The sequence below is a fragment of the Gopherus flavomarginatus genome, chromosome 4, assembly GCF_025201925.1.
Source record: "Gopherus flavomarginatus isolate rGopFla2 chromosome 4, rGopFla2.mat.asm, whole genome shotgun sequence".
NCBI lineage: Eukaryota > Metazoa > Chordata > Testudines > Testudinidae > Gopherus > Gopherus flavomarginatus.
This window is the reverse complement of record NC_066620.1, coordinates 136,568,691-136,586,838: the sequence shown is the minus strand read 5'-3', so window position 1 is coordinate 136,586,838 and position 18,148 is coordinate 136,568,691. Positions and strand designations below refer to the sequence as shown.

Genomic DNA, 18,148 nt, shown 5'->3' with positions numbered 1-18,148 from the left:
GGCACCCCACCCCCATGTTTGCAAGTAAAGGAAGGACGTGTACCTTGAGGACCTAGTCTGCATCATTTTATTGCAAAATTGTGTCGCTTGTCTCGGTAGCAAGGCACTGGGGGTGTGCATCTTGCCTCAGGAATTTTCAGTAGTGAATTGGGACATGAAAGCAGCCTGTGGGTTTAATGATGGTTAAGGCGGAATATAGGTTTAGATGGTATCCTGTGAATAAGTATGAAGGGCTTGTTAAATTTCACAAGTGTGGTATTCTGCCAGGATGGTAGGCTCAGTGCTGGAATGTACGGCAAGTTCTTTTCCCTTGCAATGAAAAAGTTAGCATGCAAGCATGGAAGTTTTGAATTATCACTCAAAGAGGGAAGAGTTAAGGTTACATCAGCATTTATCTTAACTCTGTATTTCCTGGTTTTCTGAAGTTTGAGTTTTGTTGAATTCTGTGTTCTGGAAGGGCATCAGCTGTCTCCAGAAAAACCTTAACTCTGTGTCTCCTGCTGACATAGCTCTGTCCTCACCAGCTCTTCTGTCGGTGTAACTTATGTTGGTCAGGGGTGTGTTTTTTTCACATCCCTGACCGACAAAAGTTTTACTGACAAAAGTGCTAGGTTAGACATATCTACTGTGTACTTTAGGTAGGTGTGGCACACAGCTCTACACATCCAGCTGCAGCAGAAGAGGCTCAGAAGGTGTGAAGTGGCTCCTAAATCTCAGGGTGATGGTCTCTCCTGAATGGGAAGACCTCATGGAGATGAATATAGCCTGAAACAATAAACAACTCCATTCACGTCCATGAGTGTTCTCATCCTCTCTCCCCAGTGCTGAAAAGCCTGTGGTATGCAACAAGCATGCCTGCTCTCTCAACTCCTTACCCAGAATCAGCAGGATGTTCTTAGTCCATGCTCCCTGCATGCCTGTTCTGAGCTGCACACCCAGAGGGGTGGGGCTTTCCCAGATCCTGTGCACATGGCAGGGGAGGATAGAATGAGAGCCTCAGACCCCCAAGAAGGACAAGTTCTCCCAGTTCCCATGTAGTTGTCCAGCAGGCCCCAGATTGTGGCACACACAGGGGAGGGGAATGTGAGGCTGACAGGTGCTTCTGCCTCTATTTCCCCCCAGTCCTCCTATCATTCACTCACATGTATCCCTTCCTAGTGTCCCACCCCTTCTCCTACCCCCATCTTTATTTATCCCCCAAATCCCCCCTTGCTATACCCCAAATCCCTCTCCCCCTATTTCCACCTCTTCTTCCACCCCCAATCACCTTCCCTTTTGTAGATTTTTCTCAGGACATGGTGCTGGCTACAGCATAAATTCTAGTGTAGATGTGATTTAAAGGAGTTCACCATCTACTCATCAATTGCAGCAGAGCTGAAAATGGCAAGCAGTTTTCCTAGTGTAGATGAGACCTAAGAAGGCAATCCACAGATAAATAGAATCATAGAAATGTAGGGCTGGAAGGGACCTCGAGAGGTCACCTTGTCCATCCACTCTGCACTGAGGCAGGACCAACTATACCTAGACCATCCCTGATAGGTTTGTACAACCTATTTTTAAAAATTTCCAGTGACTGGGATTTCATAACCTCCCATGGAAGCCTATTCCAGAGTTTAACTACCCTTATAGTTAGAAAGTTTTTCCTAATGTCTAACCCAGGGATCACAACTTTTGGCACGTGGCCCACCAGGGTAAGCACCCTGGCAAGCCGGGCCAGTTTGTTTACCTGCTGCATCCACAGCTTCGGCCAATTGTGGCTCCCACTGGCCACTGTTTGCCCCTCCAGGCCAATATGAGCGGTGGGAAGCGGCGGCCAGCACATCCCTTAGGCTGCGCTGCTTCCTGCAGCCCCCATTGGCCTGGAGCGGCAAACCACGGCCAGTGGGAGCCCCAATCGGCCGAACCTGGGACACGGCACGTAAACAAACCGGCCCGGCCCTCCAGGGTGCTTACCCTGGCAGGACGCATGCCAAAAGTTGCCGATATCTGGTCTAATCAAATCTCCTTTGCTGAAGATTATTGGCGGGACATGATCAGTATCTAGCAGAAGAGACCCCCAGTTTGGCTGAGTTTAGTAGGAGCTACCTCATTATAAATATGGAAAAATAATTATAGGTGGTGCATGTAGTGATGTCTATAGTTAATGTTGTCCAGTGCATTCCTGGATAATTTTTTCCATGCTAGGTGTCTGCCTCAACCTGATTTTTTTTTTCAAGCTTAATCTAAAATGGTTTAGCCATTTCCAGGAATGAGTTTGGAGAAAAGTAATTTTTTTTTTTTTGCCCATGTCAAAAAAATCTTAAAACTGTTTTGTTGAGAAACTCTAGCATCTCCGTGCTTTGGAATTGGGGCTTGAAATTTGCCAGGAAGGTCACACTAATGTTAGGGATATGCCTATTGCTATTTTCAGGAAAATCTGCTCAAATTTAGCCAAGATATAAGCCTCTGAAAAAGTATCAGATTGCACGTGCTCAGTAGAGCTTTGTTAGAGTTTGACAGCTAACGTTCTGTCTGCCCTGAGCATGTTCCATCCCCTTATAGTTCCTACATGTGACAAGACTGTGCATGCACCATCCCCAGGGAGTGACTAAGCATGTTTCATCTGGACCTGCAGGGGCTGAGCAGGACTTTCCCTTCAGTTGCTCCTTCCAGTCCCTGTGGGCTACTGTGGCTACAGGCACTAGAACTGAGAGCAGGAAGACTGTCTCTCCTGTGCTGTCAGTGCTCATCCTGTTGGTGCTCAGGCAGCATGGCTGAAAAGGAGGAAAGACGCTGACTGGAATGCAGAGTTGTAAGGAACAATGTGGGGAGGAGAATGTGATGCGGAATGGGGTGACTGACGAGGTAGCTGGTGGGGAGAAAGAGGAAATAGGAACCTGAGTAGAAAGGGGTTAGGAGCCAGGAAGAGGCAAAAGCAGCCGGAGCAAGACGTGCTGGGTACAGGAGGAGGGTTTGTGACTGCTAGAGCACACTTCTCTACAGAGCCTGGAAGTCTGAACCCAAGAGTCTTAATGTTCTTTTATTGCTTAGGAAATAGCTGTGGAACCTACTGATCAAATATGTGTTTTGTCTCCCTCAAGTGGTAAGTCCACATAGAAAATAACTTTCTACTGCTGCCATTAGTCTGTTAGCACAAGTTACATAGAACTATGCTATGGATCTAAAGATTCCAGTTCTGCTGATAACCCACAAGTGTGTGTGTGGGAGGAGGAGGAGGTGGTATGGGTCCAGATGAGGGAATTTCTGTTTCTCAGCTGGCTTTTAAAAAAATTAGCAAATTACATCCCAAAAAACTACATTAAAAGAATATTTGCAAAAACTGGGGTGGTGTCACACTGGGGGAAACAGGCAGAATCCATGCCTTCTAGAACGCACTTCCCTCCAGAGCCTGGAATAGAACCCATGCTTCCTGAATTTCTCCATTCCTTTGCTGTCAGCAAATATCTGTGAAACCCTTGTGACTGAACCCCCTGTCATTCTGCTCTGTGTAGAGGATGACAGCCTACTATTGTATCCATTACTCTGTTAGCTCAAGTAGCGCACCTCCGGCAGCAGGCTCCTCCTAGCACCATTCCCTATCCCCAGTGCCAAAAAAAGAAGCTAAAAAAGACAGCACGGAGCAAGCCCGATAAAGGTGCTCTGGGCCCACTCTGGACCTGCACAAGGGCTCTGTCCAGGAGAGTTCCTCCCCTCAAAAAGACCCACCACTGACTCCGGCGAGTGGTACAATGTCCAAGCCAATGGTGCAGTCGACACCCTCTAAGCTCTCAGCACCTGCAGAGCCAAGAGAACTCCCACCACAGCCGGCACCGTGTTCAGCAATGGAACCAGCTAAAGTTCCCTGTGAAGGCAAGACCACCAGTTAGGCCTCACACAAGATGAGAGAGCGCCACCAGTCTCTGGAGCCAAGACAGAGCCCTAGATTGCCATGCTCTTAGTCTCTGCATTGGCCCAGGTCTCCGGCCCGTCATTACCAGTCATTGGTACCGCACTTCCAGACCCCCTTTTTGTGCCAAATGATCTCTCCAGCATGAGTCCTCGTCACGTCATCAATTACTGATGCTGAGACCTCAAGGCCTCTCTCCCACATGGTGCCACTCTCCCTACTCCCAGCACCAGTGGCGACCGTTAGCTGCCAGACCCAGGCCTCAACAGCCCCACCGTGATCACCGGAGGGCAGCGACTTCTCCAGATCGGAGGTGCAGTTCAGCCCCTCACCCAGGCAGCAACAGGACTGCGTTCTGGAGGGCGCACCTGTGGCATCGGGGTTGGCCTGGCAGCAGGGTCAGTGGCCACCCCAATGGCCTTATTGGAACACCTGAGGGTTCCTGTCATGCCATTGCCCCACTCCTGCTAGCCCTCAGTTGCTGCATCAGACAGGCTGAAGTCAACACCTGTGGCCAGGTTCAGTGAAGAATGCTCCACTGGCAATCGCGGGTGAGGAGCCAGTGCCCACTCCAAGGCCGCCCTCCCTGGCGGGTGAGAACAAGGTCGGACCTCCCCTGGTGGTCCAATCATCCTCTTCCTCTCCAGATGAGGCAGTGGCCAGCTCCTCCAGAGCTAGCCTACCTGATGATTTCAAGGCGCATCAGGCGCTGCTCTGTAGGGTAGCTTTGAACTTGGGCTTCAAGGCAGAGGAGATGGAGGGGCAGATGGACACATTGTTTAATGTGCTCTCAGCAGCCACCCCAGCCCAGGTCACACTCCCGATACATGAAAGTATCCTGAATATTGCCAAGTCCATCTGGCAAACCCCATGCTCTATTCCGCCCACGTCCAAGAGAGCGGAGAAAAAGTACTTAGTCTTCACAAAAGGGTTCAAGTACTCATACATCCATCTGCAACCAGGATCATTGGTCGTGTCTGTGGCCAACGAGAGGGATAAGAAGGGCCCCACCAGTTCCACCCCTAACAATAAAGATGCCAAGCGGCTGGACTTGTTTGGTCACAATATTTATTCTACAGCCAACCTCCAGTTTTGGGTGGTGAACCACCAGGCCCTCTTGGGCCATTATAGTTTTAACTTGTGAGACTCCCTCCTCAAGTTCAAAGACTCCATGTCCCAGGAATTGGCCCAGTAGTTTGCAACTTTGGTGGAGGAAGTCACCACGGTCGCTCAGTGCTCCCTCCAAATGGCCTGGGATGCGGCCGATTCGGCTATCTGGGTGGTCTCCTCAGCAGTGGTTATGACTGCAGACTGCAGGCCTGTCCCAGGAGATGCAGGCCTCTATTCAGGACCTCCCATTTGATGGCGTCAGCCTTTTCTCCGACCAGATGGACACGCGGCTGCACAGCCTTAAGGACACACGGGCGACTCTCCGCTTTCTGGAGATGCACGCTCCCCAAGCATCAAGGCAGCCGTTCTGGCCTCCTCCGCCACCGCAACAGTGGCAACCTCATCTTGGGTCTACAAAGAACCGGGACACCGGGGTTAGCCACCGCCTGTCATTGTCCCACTCTCCTGCACAGCCTGGCCCTGCAAAGTACCAAGGGGGCCAAAAGCGCTCATTTTGAGGGTGCGCCTGGGAGCGATGCACCAACCATCTGCCGGATCCTTCGTGCCCTTTCCTCGACTGACTTTTCCATTACCTTTGGCTTGCTCCAGGGTTCTCTTGAACCGCTGGGTCCTGGACATAGTCACTTGGAGCTATATGCTGCAATTTTTGGCCACTCCTCCCTCACACCCCCACTCACCTTCCCTGTTCCTCTTCAGGGACTCTTCTCATGAGCAACTTCTCATTCAGGAGATCAAAAAACTCCTGGGCTGGGGGGCTGTGGAGAAGGTTTCTTGGGATATGAAAGGAAGAAGATTCTATTCCTGCTACTTCCTAATCCCAAAGGCAAAAGGGTGCCTCAGACCTATTCTGGACCTGCGTGGCCTCAAGTTTCTCAAGAAGTTGACGTTTTGCATGGTCCCCTGGCCTCCGTCATCCCTTCACTGGATCTAGGGGACTGGTATGCTGCTCTTGACTTAAAGGATGCATACTTCCCTGTCTCCATATTCCCAGGACACAGATGGTTCCTGCGCTTCATAGCGGCCAGGTGCCACTTTCAGTTCATGGCACTAACTTTTGGCCTATTCTCAATCCCCAGAGTGTTCACGAAATGCATGGCACCAGTGGTGGCTTACCTCGGACATCAGGAGATCCAAATCTTTCCGTATCTCAACAACTGGCTCATCAAAGGCAGGTCTTCAGAGCAGGTGCAAAGGAGCATTGATCTGGTGCAGCATGAGCACTGCACTCCAGGGGGCACCACAGCAAAAATCTCTGATGACTGCACACGTGGGTGCACACACCTACAATGGAATGGACATGAGCAACACATCTTGAAGACGAAAGATAGGTAACCCTTTTTGGTTTTTTTTTTCAAATTGGGCATCAAAATCATGCACATTTCTGATAATTTTGGCCTGAAACTTTGTGCTTTGGTTCCCCATGTGTAAAGTGGGGATAATGATACCACTTAGACTCACAGGTGCGTTGTAAAGCTAAAACTAATGTTTGTAAAGCATTAGAATACCATGGTGAGAGTACCATAGAAAAAGCCCATGGGGAAAGTCATAATTTTATATTCAGTGCAGTTTGGATGATTTAAAATAAATAATGCATGGGGCCACACAACGAATGAGGAGAAAAAGAAATATTGAATAACTACCTATTCAGTGAACATCATCCATCCTGAGCACTCAGCAGGGCAGAAATAATGTATTGGAAGAAATAGCATGTGATCATGTAATTTAAGACTATCATAATACGTACACATAAGGACACCAAATTAGAGTCACACAGGCAGCCTTATTTCTGGCATATCCTAACTTGTAAGTGCTTGACTTTACAACCTTAATATTCTTTTAATATAGTTTTGTGTGTGTGATATATCGATTACTCCCTCTCTGCATAACTGTGATTAATTGTGTAATTTCTTGTAGACATCTCAGTAGAAGAAGGTCTTGAAGAGGAATGGGAGGGGTTAGTTTTATGAGCTAGGCCAAGGAGGAGGTTGCATGTATATGGACAATGTGGAAAAAAGTGCAAAGATAGCTGTGATAAAAGTAGAGAAATGCAGAATTGAAGCTGGCACTGTGGCTGGAGTGGAGGGGGCTGAGTAAACTCAAAAAGAGACCAGTGGATAAGTAAAAAGGCGAGAATTGTGAAGGGTCATTATGAAATATGGGAATGAACTAAATTTATTTTTCTTTGATCTCCGTTATTTATAATTTTATTGGTATTGGGTCTCACAGCACTAGATCTTTTCAACTATTCAGTGCAATTTTAAATTATACCAGTTTTGTAGTGAATGGCTTTCCTTGGCTTAGAAGTGACTAGAATTGGTTTTAACTCTTTAGCTTTTGGACAGTTTAAATGCTGGCCATTCACGTCTGTTCAGACAGCATTGAAACATTAGTTAACCACAGACTGCTCTGATTTCATTGTTTGCAATGAATGTTGCACCAGCCTTTGCCTCAAAGTTTAACCAGACTGCTTTGATTTCCTGTGATATATGACTATATTTTGACTAAAATATGATCGTTAAATTGTTGAATGTTTCAAGTTCAATTACATTCAGAGTTATTGCATTAATTTAATTGATACTCTTTCTTTTTAATTGCCTTTACTCTTAATCTTAAAAAACAAGTCTGAAGTAATGTGTGACTAGAATGGTTAGTCTCATTAAACACTGAATTGTTCAGGAATCTTTTTGTTTTCTTGCCTGTTATTTACATTATGAGGCAGGAATTGTCCTTTTTTCTGATGATCAACTCAGAAATGCATGTAGCTGGAATGTAAAGAAATCCTATTTATAGACCTTTAAATATTTATAATTTGGTGTAAATTAATATTGCCTATTTGTGTATATTAAAACACTTCTTGACTGTTAAGCATATAATAATGAGAAGTAAGGTTATATGACTGATACTTTCTGAGTCAGTCATAGCTATTCAGTTTTTTAACTTGGGATACTGATTAGGAATAATGCTTGACTTCTTGTGTGATCAATATTAGGAAAATATACCTAATGTTTGTATTTATTCATTACTTTTAATATATTCCTCATTTTTTATAATAGAAAAACTAAAGTAATTAATTTTGTATATCATTTTATTTGCCTTTAGAAAGTCTAGTGAAGAATTGTATCTTCTGACTTTTGGGGTTTGCATGTTTATGAATCACTCAGAGTTAGAAATTATATAAATCATGAGGCTTTTCAACTCTGCATTTCTAACTCATTGGGGTTTCATGAGGTTGTCCGTTCTACTTACGGATTGTATGCAATATTTTGAAGAAAGAACCATTTACCCTCTGCTGAGAGAGAGTAAAGCTGCTGCATAGCTAATTATGGCTTGAAAACTAAAATAAGAGAGAAAACTCACCCAATTATCACTAAAATTAGTGTAAACTGGTATATATATTATTTCCACTATACTTCCAACTTTACTGGGAAACAAACCATGTTTAAGAAGTGCTCTTAGTAAAAAAACACTAATCTACTTACTTTCTACAATATATTTAGAAATTATTCTTTTGCATGGTTAAGGGAGCTGGTTCCAAATTCTCTGCTGTAGGAGAACAGCTTTCCACTTTTATTTTTGAAGTTTAATCATTATTTTGGGCTGACTGCACTGATTTTATCTCTGTCCAATAGGAAAAAATATAAAAGAATGTATAGTTTTAGGTAATGTCATCGTAAAATGTTTAATAGTAACATATCACCAAGTTTCAGTAAATACAACAGGTTTGTGTTTTATAAGACTTGTGTAGTCAGATTTTGGAATTTGCTTTTTAGTGGTTTCTTTTGTGGAAGAGAAATCTTTCAGGCATGAATTGATAGTCCAGATCTTTTGAGGTCTGTCTGTTGTAACCTATGACCTCAGTTCTTACAAGGTCAACATCTGAGGGCAGAAGATTAAGGCAGTTTAAAGACTAGAATGGGAACTGGAATGGAAAAATTAGCCAGCACATTTTGGGTGCAAAACATCAAAGTCATCAAACAATTTGCTTATTTTAAACCTGGGTTAAGGGTAACAAGCTAATTGTACTGTGCTTGTTGAAGTAAGCAATCTTCTTAGATATTACAGATTGACATGGAAGAAATTTCTTACTGGTGAATAATACCATGTATATAATATGACAATTTTATATATTCAACATACAAAATATTGGACAAAGTATTTAGTAATATAATAACTTGGGACCTGATTAAACAATCTTTATTTGCTCTATTATTCCCTACTCTCTTGAGAAATATCATTGGCATCAACAGGACTAATTGCATAAATAAGAAGTACTTGCCTTAAGTAAGGGTTGTAGGATCTGGCCCAATCCTGCTAGCTGCCAAGTATCCTCAACTCCTATTGACTTCATAGGATCAGGTCCTCTTATCGTGTTGAAATTGTTGTTCTTAGTTAGAATTTCCCAATGCTAATGATTAAACCAATATGTGAGGATCTTTTTTTGTTACAGCTATTCAAAGTTGAACTCATTCTACACATACTTGTCATCAGGGAGTGTCCCTTCATAGATTACAAACTGGAGTATTCTTTTTCATGAAAGGAGAACCATGTATGTGATATCTCAAGATCTATCACAGAATATATTTAAAGGAGAATGATGATTGATCCTCCACCCGCACAATCATTTTTAAAGTACTTATATATGTATCATTCCATTCCCAAAACCAAGCGATACAAAGGGTGAGGATTTTAAAAACCCACAAATGGAAGAAACGTGATTTCAGTATCAACACGTGAAAGAAAGATTTAGTGTCCAATGTATAGGCTCTTTTAGCAAAAACGTGCCATTTCTCCCACAGTTCAGAATCTGACTCACGTCTTTATAGATTCCAGTACTTCTCGGGTGGCTGTGTCACATCGAATGGATTAGATACCTGTAAATCATAGTTAGAAAATAAAGCAACAGGGCTTCCATCTGGCTGCCTGTTTGAGTGTATGTAGCACATTCTAAGGTCTCTCCTGACAGTAAATAATACGCAGATACTTTCATTCTAACTCCTCTGTCACAAGCTCAAAACCTTCCAAAATATTCTCTCCTTAGGGTTGCAACGTTTATTTTGTAGCTTCACCTCAGAGGTGAATTTCTGGGGAAACCCATCAGGGTGGCTTCCACGCTTCTACCTTCCCACCCCAATGGAGGGGCAAGGAGAAAATGCAGTAGGACCTAGTGCAGACTCCAGAGGCTGGATGCCTGCCTCTTCCAGGAGCCCCAGCTTCCACCCCTCCATCCCATTTGGGGGTCGATGACAGGAGAAGCTGGCAGAGACTCAAAGTACTGGGATATCCATGCAGCCTTAGGAGTCTAAATCAGGGTTTCTCAAACAGGGGTCACCGCTTGTGTAGGGAAAGCCCCTGGCAGGGCAGGCTTGTGTGTTTACCTACCTCATCCACAGGTCCGGCCGATCGCGGCTCCCACTGGCTGCTGATCATTGCTCCAGGCCAATGAGAGCAGCTGGAAGCAGCGCGGGCCAAGGGACTTACTGACTGCCGCTTCCAGCAGCTCTCGGCCCAGAGCAGTGATCTGCAGCCAGTGGGAGCCACAATCGGCCGGACCTGTGGACGGGGCAGGTAAACACACCGTCCCGGCCCGCCAGGGGCTTTCCCTACACAAGCGGCAACCCCTGTTCGAGAAACCCTAGTCTAAATCCCATTGACAATTGATGGGATTTAGATTCAAGTGCCTAAATCCCTTTTGAGAATGAGACTAAGGGTATGTCTGCACTACGAAATTAGGTCAATTGTATAGAAGTCAGTTTTTAGAAATAGATTTTATACAGTCGATTGTGTATATCCACACTAAGCGCATTAAGTTGGCGGAGTGCGTCCTCACTACTGTGGCTAGCATCGACTTATGGACCATTGCACTGTAGGTAGCTATCCCACAGTTCCCGCAGTCTCTGCCACCCATTGGAATTCTGGGTTGAGCTCCCAATGCCTGATGGGGCAAAAACATTGTCACGGGTGGTTTGGGGTACATGTCATTAGTCGCCCCTCCCTCCATGAAAGCAACGGCAGACAATCGTTTCGTGCCAGACACCAGGGCGATTAGAAGAGCACAGGAAGGTGCGCTGTGCAACAGAGAGGCTTTGAAAACCCAGTTTCATGACTGGCCAGGTTTCGGTGTGACAATTGTGTGTGTTTCTCCTTGATGCAAACCCACCCCCTTCATTGATTTTAATTCCCTGTAAGCCAACCACCCTCCCCCCTTTGAAATAAAGTAACTATTATTTTGAAACCATGCATTCTTTCCTTATTAATTAAAAAAAATGAGATAACAGACAAGGTAGTCCGGGTGGGGTGGGGGAGGAGAGAAGGACAAGGCCACATTGCTTATTGTAGCCACACTAAAAATCAATTTGTTTGAATGACAGCCTTCTGTTTCTTTAGTCATCCTCTGCAGTAGAGTTCTTGGGCGTCTGGGTGAGGGCGCTGTGGAACATGGGGATGAGGGTAGGCGGTTATACAGTGAATGCATTGGGGGTCTGTGCTCTTGTTGGCTTTCCTGCAACAGACGCTTCATCATCATGTCCGTTTGCTCCCCAAACAGACTCTTCATCATGTCCTTTCCTGGCCTCTGCTACTGAATGCCTCCACGCATTAAGCTGTGCCCTATCACTGCAGGAGGACTGCATGAGCTCAGAAAACATGTCATCGCAAGTGTGTTTTTTTCGTCTTCTAATCAGCGATAACCTCAGGGACGGAGATGATAAGGGGAGCGTAGAAACATTCTACGCTCTACGATTCTGGGGGTACTGCATGGTCACCTGTGCTGCTGAGTTTGCCACGCTGACCAAACAGGGAGTGAAATTCAAAAGTTCTGTAAACTTTTCCTGTTTACCTGGCTAGTGCATTGGAATTCAAAGTGCTATCCAGAGCAGTCACAGTGGAGCAGTCTGGAATAGCTCCGGGAGGCCAATACCGTCGATTTGTGTCAGCACTACCCCAAATTCGACCCAGCAAAGTCAATTTTAGCGCTACTCCTCTCACTGGGGAGGAGTACAGAAGTCCATTTTAAGAGTCCTTTAGGTCGACAGAACGGGGTTGGTTGTGTGGATGCAGTCATTTTTAAATCGACCTAACGTGGCTAAATTTGACCTAACCCTGGAGTGTAGACCAGGCCTTAGGTTCCGAAATCAGCTAGGTGTTGCAACACTGAGCAGCACAGTCCCTAAATTCCTTTTAAAATCTGGGCTCTGGACTAGAGTGATTGTTTTCTGTGGTAGGCCGTGTATGATTCTTCCTTGCTACTCTCAGGCAGAGTGGAAAGAGGGCTCACTCTATTGAACAAGTGAAGGGGGGATAGCAGAGGTGGGGGAATGTGTAGTTGGGGGTGCCAGGACTCATTGGAAAAGGGAGGAGAAGAGGCAAGTGGTTTATATAAAAGAAAAATTTCATGGAACTAATCAGAGATGTACCTAACGTCACTTTAGGTAGTTTGTCTGGGCCTTTCCCAAATCCTTTGTCTGTTTAGCTCTTCAGGACAGAAACTGTGCTTCCTGTATTTCTGTACAGCACTTTGCACAGTTCCCATACTATCATCTTAATTTCAATAATTAGCTTGAAGATCTTGTCCTGCCAAATTATTAAAAAATGAAATGATATGCATTTTAAGTCATTCTTTTACCCACTGGTAATGCAAAAACTGCTGAGAAATACCTCCAAGTTTTTTATATAATAGATTGTAGTGAGCGGCAGGTTTTTTACTGAGCTTTCAAGGTTGGTCTCAAACCTGAGTCTGAGCCCAGGCAAACACTGCAGTGTAGACATACCTTAGACCTCTGACTGCAGTCCCATAATACTTCTAGAATTAGTGTCCCTTGCCAGACTCTTTGATTTTCCTGTACTGAATCATGTAATACTCGTAAGCTATCACAATGATATATAGCACATACTGAATATATTTAAAATGCCCTCCTTTTTCTAAAATAAGAACTCATCAGAAAGAGTATTTGTAATAACGTAATCTAGATCAGAGGCTTTCCAACTGTGGACTATTGGTGCTCTTTGGAGAGCTGTTTGATCACATGGTTCTTGCTCTCCTCCTCTGTTTCTAGTTACATAATTGCATGAAAAGTCAACTGCAAATACATGAGAAAGCTTAATTTTCCATGTAAGCAGTTGCTCTAGGTTGCCACGACACTGTGTGATCTTGAATGGGAGGGGAAGGGGTCGATGAAGTACTCTCTGGCAAGTTGTGGTTCACACTGAAAAAGTTTGAGAATACACTGGTCTAGATTATTATCTCGTTCTTCTGAGTGACTAGCATCAGTTGCTTAGCTTATAAGTACAACATAAACCAGCAGTGCAGAGTTAGTGAGAGAAACTTGGATGCTTTTAAGACAGTAATTTCCTTATATTGACTTTTATGTAATTTTAGGTAAATACAGGTTTTGATACATTGGATAGAAGCTTGACTTTTCTGATTGGAAACAAAATGTCAAAGCTATTGTACACAGAAGGTATCTATTAGAATGTTGTCTCTAGACTGCATTTGGAGAAAGGGGTCAAAGGGGAGATGATTTAATCAGGGGTCAGGTTGAGCCTGTACAGGCTGGTACATTGTACCGGCGTATCTCTGGCAACCTCATCAGTTTCTGCAAAATGTAAACTTTCATTAAAAAAAAAAAAAAAAGTCTACTGTGTATGTTTGCAAAATAAACCTGAAAGGAGCTGATTTGGTGCAGTCTTCTTCAGAATATTGAAAGGTAGATGTCCTGTGTATACTGGAACTTTTAACCAAGTTTGTAACCATTGGTTACAATACTTGGTTAATAATCATGACATCTAGCATTATTTTGTGATTTCACATGATTAGCTTCTTGGAACTGATTCTGCACCTGTTTTTCGCAGTATATACAGGGCACCCCTCTCCATCCAAGCCATGTCTATATAACTAGTTTGGCCGGTCCTCCTCCTTCCACATTCTCTCTGTGTTAGTGCATCCCAGAGTGCGTTGCCCTAGATGCTGTTTGGCATCTCTCATTGTGCATGTTTTTCTGGCACTCTGTGGCCTGCTGAGGTAGTATGGGATAGTGGCCAAGATTTTCCCAGAATACACATAGTCAAACATGGTTAGGCAGTGTTGATAGATGTGGCTATACAAACACAGTTAATATGTGGTTGGATGGACACAATTCAGCATTTGCTGTAACCGGTTCAGCTGAGAGTGTCACAAAAACACAGTTACACTTGGAGCACAGACAGGGTCTAAAACAATAGCTCTGCGTAGTTTAAAATGCACCTTTTCCTCTCAATGTGGGATTAATGTTGGAGCTTAAATATGGAAGCATAAGCAGTGTTAACAACACAGATCACTGTCGCAGAAACATCAGCTGCTATGGGATTCCGGGTGGTGTTTGAGTAGCATACCACCACATTTCCACCTCATGTTAATGGGTGGTAAATTTGCTTAATCCTGATATTCTGTTTTACTTTTACTGTAGAGGGACTGCTGTTTCTGTACGGTATATAAATCTATTTTGATTTGACTTCAAACTGTTTCCTTGAAGGGCAGATTCCCATTTATAAAAGAGAATATTCCACTGGGACTGTTCCATGTCAGTTCTCTGTGAGTGTAAATTTAAAACAAATCTGTTCCAAAAAATTCATGTTCGGTTTAATAAATACCAAGCGTGAGAGAAGGATAGTTCAAACTTGTCAGTTAAAAATCCTTCCTTCCTAAATGCATCCAGCTGTGAGCACGAAAGTGACATTGATATATGTCAGTATTTAAAAGCTTCATGTGATAAAGGTGCATGGTGTGGGGAGAAGTTATGGGGTGGAGGGAGTCTGTTGAGAAGTAGGGCTGTGGAGGAGACAATGCCGAAGGAGTTTCTGGGCCTGGGCTGGATGAACTAACTGGATGCACAGAACAGTAGAGCAGCAGCAGGGGACATTTAAGAATGGGAGGTGGGGGAGCATGTGATAATTATGAGGGAGAGGCAGAGGCATTTCTGCTGAGCTTCTTAAGAGCTTGGTGATTTCAGTGTCCCTGAGACTCTTGTCTTTAACTCATTTCTGCTAGAAGAGTCAATGGGAGGCCATAGTCCTTCCCTCTCAATTCCTTTTTCTAGGGCTGCAGCTACACTAGCACTTTTGTTGGAAGAACTTATGTTGCTCAGAGGTGTGGAAAAAACACCCCCCCAAGCGACGTATGTTACACTGACAGAAGCGCTGGGGTGGACAGTGCTAAGTCAGCGGAAGAGCGTCTCCCGCCAACATAGCTACCACTGCTCATTGAGGATGGTTTAATTATGTCCAGAGCGGCTACACAGGAAACCTTATAGCAGTGCAGCTGCATCAGTACAGCTGTGCCGCTGTAAGCTCTCTAGTGTACACATAGCCTAGTTCTTTGCTCCGGACAAGATGGTATAAAATGCTTCTTCATTTCTCTCCATGGTGTGACCGTCAGTTATCACCTTAATCAAGGTAAAGGAGAAGGAAAGAAACCTGAAAATGCTAATGAGAAGCATCACTGATGGTATTATCTGGATGTTCAGGACTAACAATTCTACCTTTCAAGAACCAAGGATTTTCAGTCTTCCAGCCACTTATTTACCCTATAAGAGGGGCCTAAGAAAGAAGGTAGATTTAGGCCACCGGTAATCTAGAGACCTGTTTGGCAGAAGAGTGTGTTCTTAATGACAAGGCCAATTCCATTCATACTGTGGCCACTACCTAAGCAGGAAGAGGGGAAGCTTCAATAGAATAAGGTTATAGGTCTGCCATGTGGCCAGCTCAGCATTCCACACTCTCCTCAGCAGACACTGAGACCATATAGTGATTCTTCCCCCTGGCAAATTCTCCCTATAAAGGGACTGCTAAGCAGATCCCAACAGATTGCTGGTTTGCAATTTACAAATTATCATTTCAGTGTTTAATGCCTGGAGTATTTAAATGTACAGTAATTATATAAACTCATTTTGGTTATTACTGATGTAAACTTTGATTAGCTGGAGATTTTTTGTTTCTTTTTTTATGTTTATAACCTAGCTATTCAGCAGAGTTGATGAATGGACTTCCAGGAGTTTATCTAGTAATTGATTTATCCAGGCCTGGGAATTTTTTCCCACTTTGGGTCATCAGATGCTTCCCACAATTATAATTTCTAGGGGGCATAGAACTCGTGTCAGACTGAAGCTCTAATTCAGGAAACCAAAGGTGCCCAAGACAATTATTCCAATCAAAGACTCATACAGTGTGTCTCACAAGATAATTTGTCAACCAGAGTAATTAATCTATCTGGGTTTTTTGTTTGTTTGTTTGTTGGTTGGTTTTTTTTTTGTCTTTTGAAGGGACATGATAAAGCTGGAAATATCAGTTTTAAAAAAGGATATTACAGTAGTTTCAGATATTAAACATACACATTTTTGTGGTTTTATGGTCACAATTCTCCTATTTTAAAATATTTTGATCCTTTGAAAACCCACATAAACAAGGGAAACGGACTAAACTAATCTGAGTAGGCAGATGAAACAGTAAAAATGAGTGTAAGAAAAATGCTGTAAAATGCATAAAGTAAACAAACAATAAAGAGAAAACTATTTTTTCTAAGTTGATGGTGTCCCTTCAAAATTTATGGTATCTTTAATACTGCAAGTTTATTCTCTCTAAATTTGATCAAAGGTGGTTTGGGAAGGGACTGTGTGTGACTGTTCGGCAAATGGTGATTAAAAGTCACCTTCTGTGCCACACTCTGTAATAATGGCAGAGGACTTCTGAGCATAGTGTCCGTCTGACATCTTTACTAGTAGCCAGATATCTTCTGTTGTCATTGTAGAAAGACAGATTCTAAGAACCCATGCAACATAGGGAAAAAGAGAGCAGAAAAACAGAGTCCGATAGGGAGATAATTTCCTTTTCCAAATCAAAAATAGGTCCCCCAAGCAACTACAGGTGAAAGTAAACATTTCACAGCCTTATGGGGGGTGCATAGCTGGGCCCACGTGAGACCTGCTCTGTTCAAGCTGTGAGCATTTTATCACCAAGCAAATCTGAAATAAATGATACATTGTGTCTGTACCCTGCAAGAAAAATTGTTCATACTTAATATGAATAGAACCTTGCTACAGCTTATTGTCTCCACTGTCAAAGGAGACATGAGTGAAACAGATCCTATCTACCTAAGGTAGTTTTATGGCTGTCATCACTATAGTACCTAAGCACTTCATGGTCTTTAACCTTGCAACATCCTTGTGAGTTGGGGAAGTACTGCTATCCCTGCTATTTACAGATGAGGAACTGAGACACAGAGAGGCTAAATGACTTGAATCCAGGTCTCCCAAGTCCTAGGCTGAAGTCCTAGCCATTGGACCTACAGATATTTTTGTGCTGTGCCAGTCCCTCTAGTTGTTAACCTGACCGTCCTCCCCTGTGAATTGATGGGGGATTTAATGTTGCAGTATGCAGAATGAAACTGCCTTTGGAGTTCTAATTGAGAATCTAGATTTGAGGAGGCAGAATGCAACACAGAGTGGCTGCTTCACAGTTCTCCTACCACATCCCATTCCAGCATTCCCTCACCAAAACTCGCAATGCCCCAACCACAGTGTTCATGCAAAGAGGTTTCAGCAGAGTCTGAGGAAGGGCATATGCCACCTAGCCATTTCTCTTCTCCCTTTCCCCCAAACTTCATCCACCCATACTGTTTTGAGGATCTTTCCATCCTTTTTTGTATTCATTTGAACCTCTCCACACAATGGAGTGAAGAGGAACATTTGAGGCTTTATACAAAAAGGCAGATTTAAAATGAGCATTAGAAACTCCTGCATTTCCTGCTGGGTCTTGGCACTTCTGCCCAGCAGGGCACACCTGCCAGGTCTCAGGGCTTCAGCAGGAGTGGGGCTGAAGTCCCGAGCCCTGGCAGGAGTCTCCCGTGGGGCTGAAGTCCCAAGCCCTGGCAGGTGAGCTCCAGCTCTCAAACTTCTGAAGATTGTCGTATGTGGCTGGGAGAGTCAGTAAGTTTGGCCACTCCTACTATAGTGTCTAAAGCCTGAATTCAGCAATGCACTTCAACGTGTTTTAACTTAAGATTGTGCTCGAGTCCATCCCTATTTAGCAGAGTGCATTGTTCTGTTGACTTGACGCCCAAGCACAGGGATATTTCCATAGTCAAGTTTCACCTTTCAAACCCCA

The 18,148-nt window shown here is 44.0% G+C and overlaps 1 protein-coding gene across 1 annotated transcript in view; it reads left to right on the top strand.

The window, feature by feature from the left end:
- The window catches only part of LIN28B (lin-28 homolog B), a 135,112-nt gene that overhangs the window by 74,934 nt on the left and 42,030 nt on the right, over window positions 1-18,148 (top strand). The gene's annotated exons all lie outside the window — the stretch shown is intronic.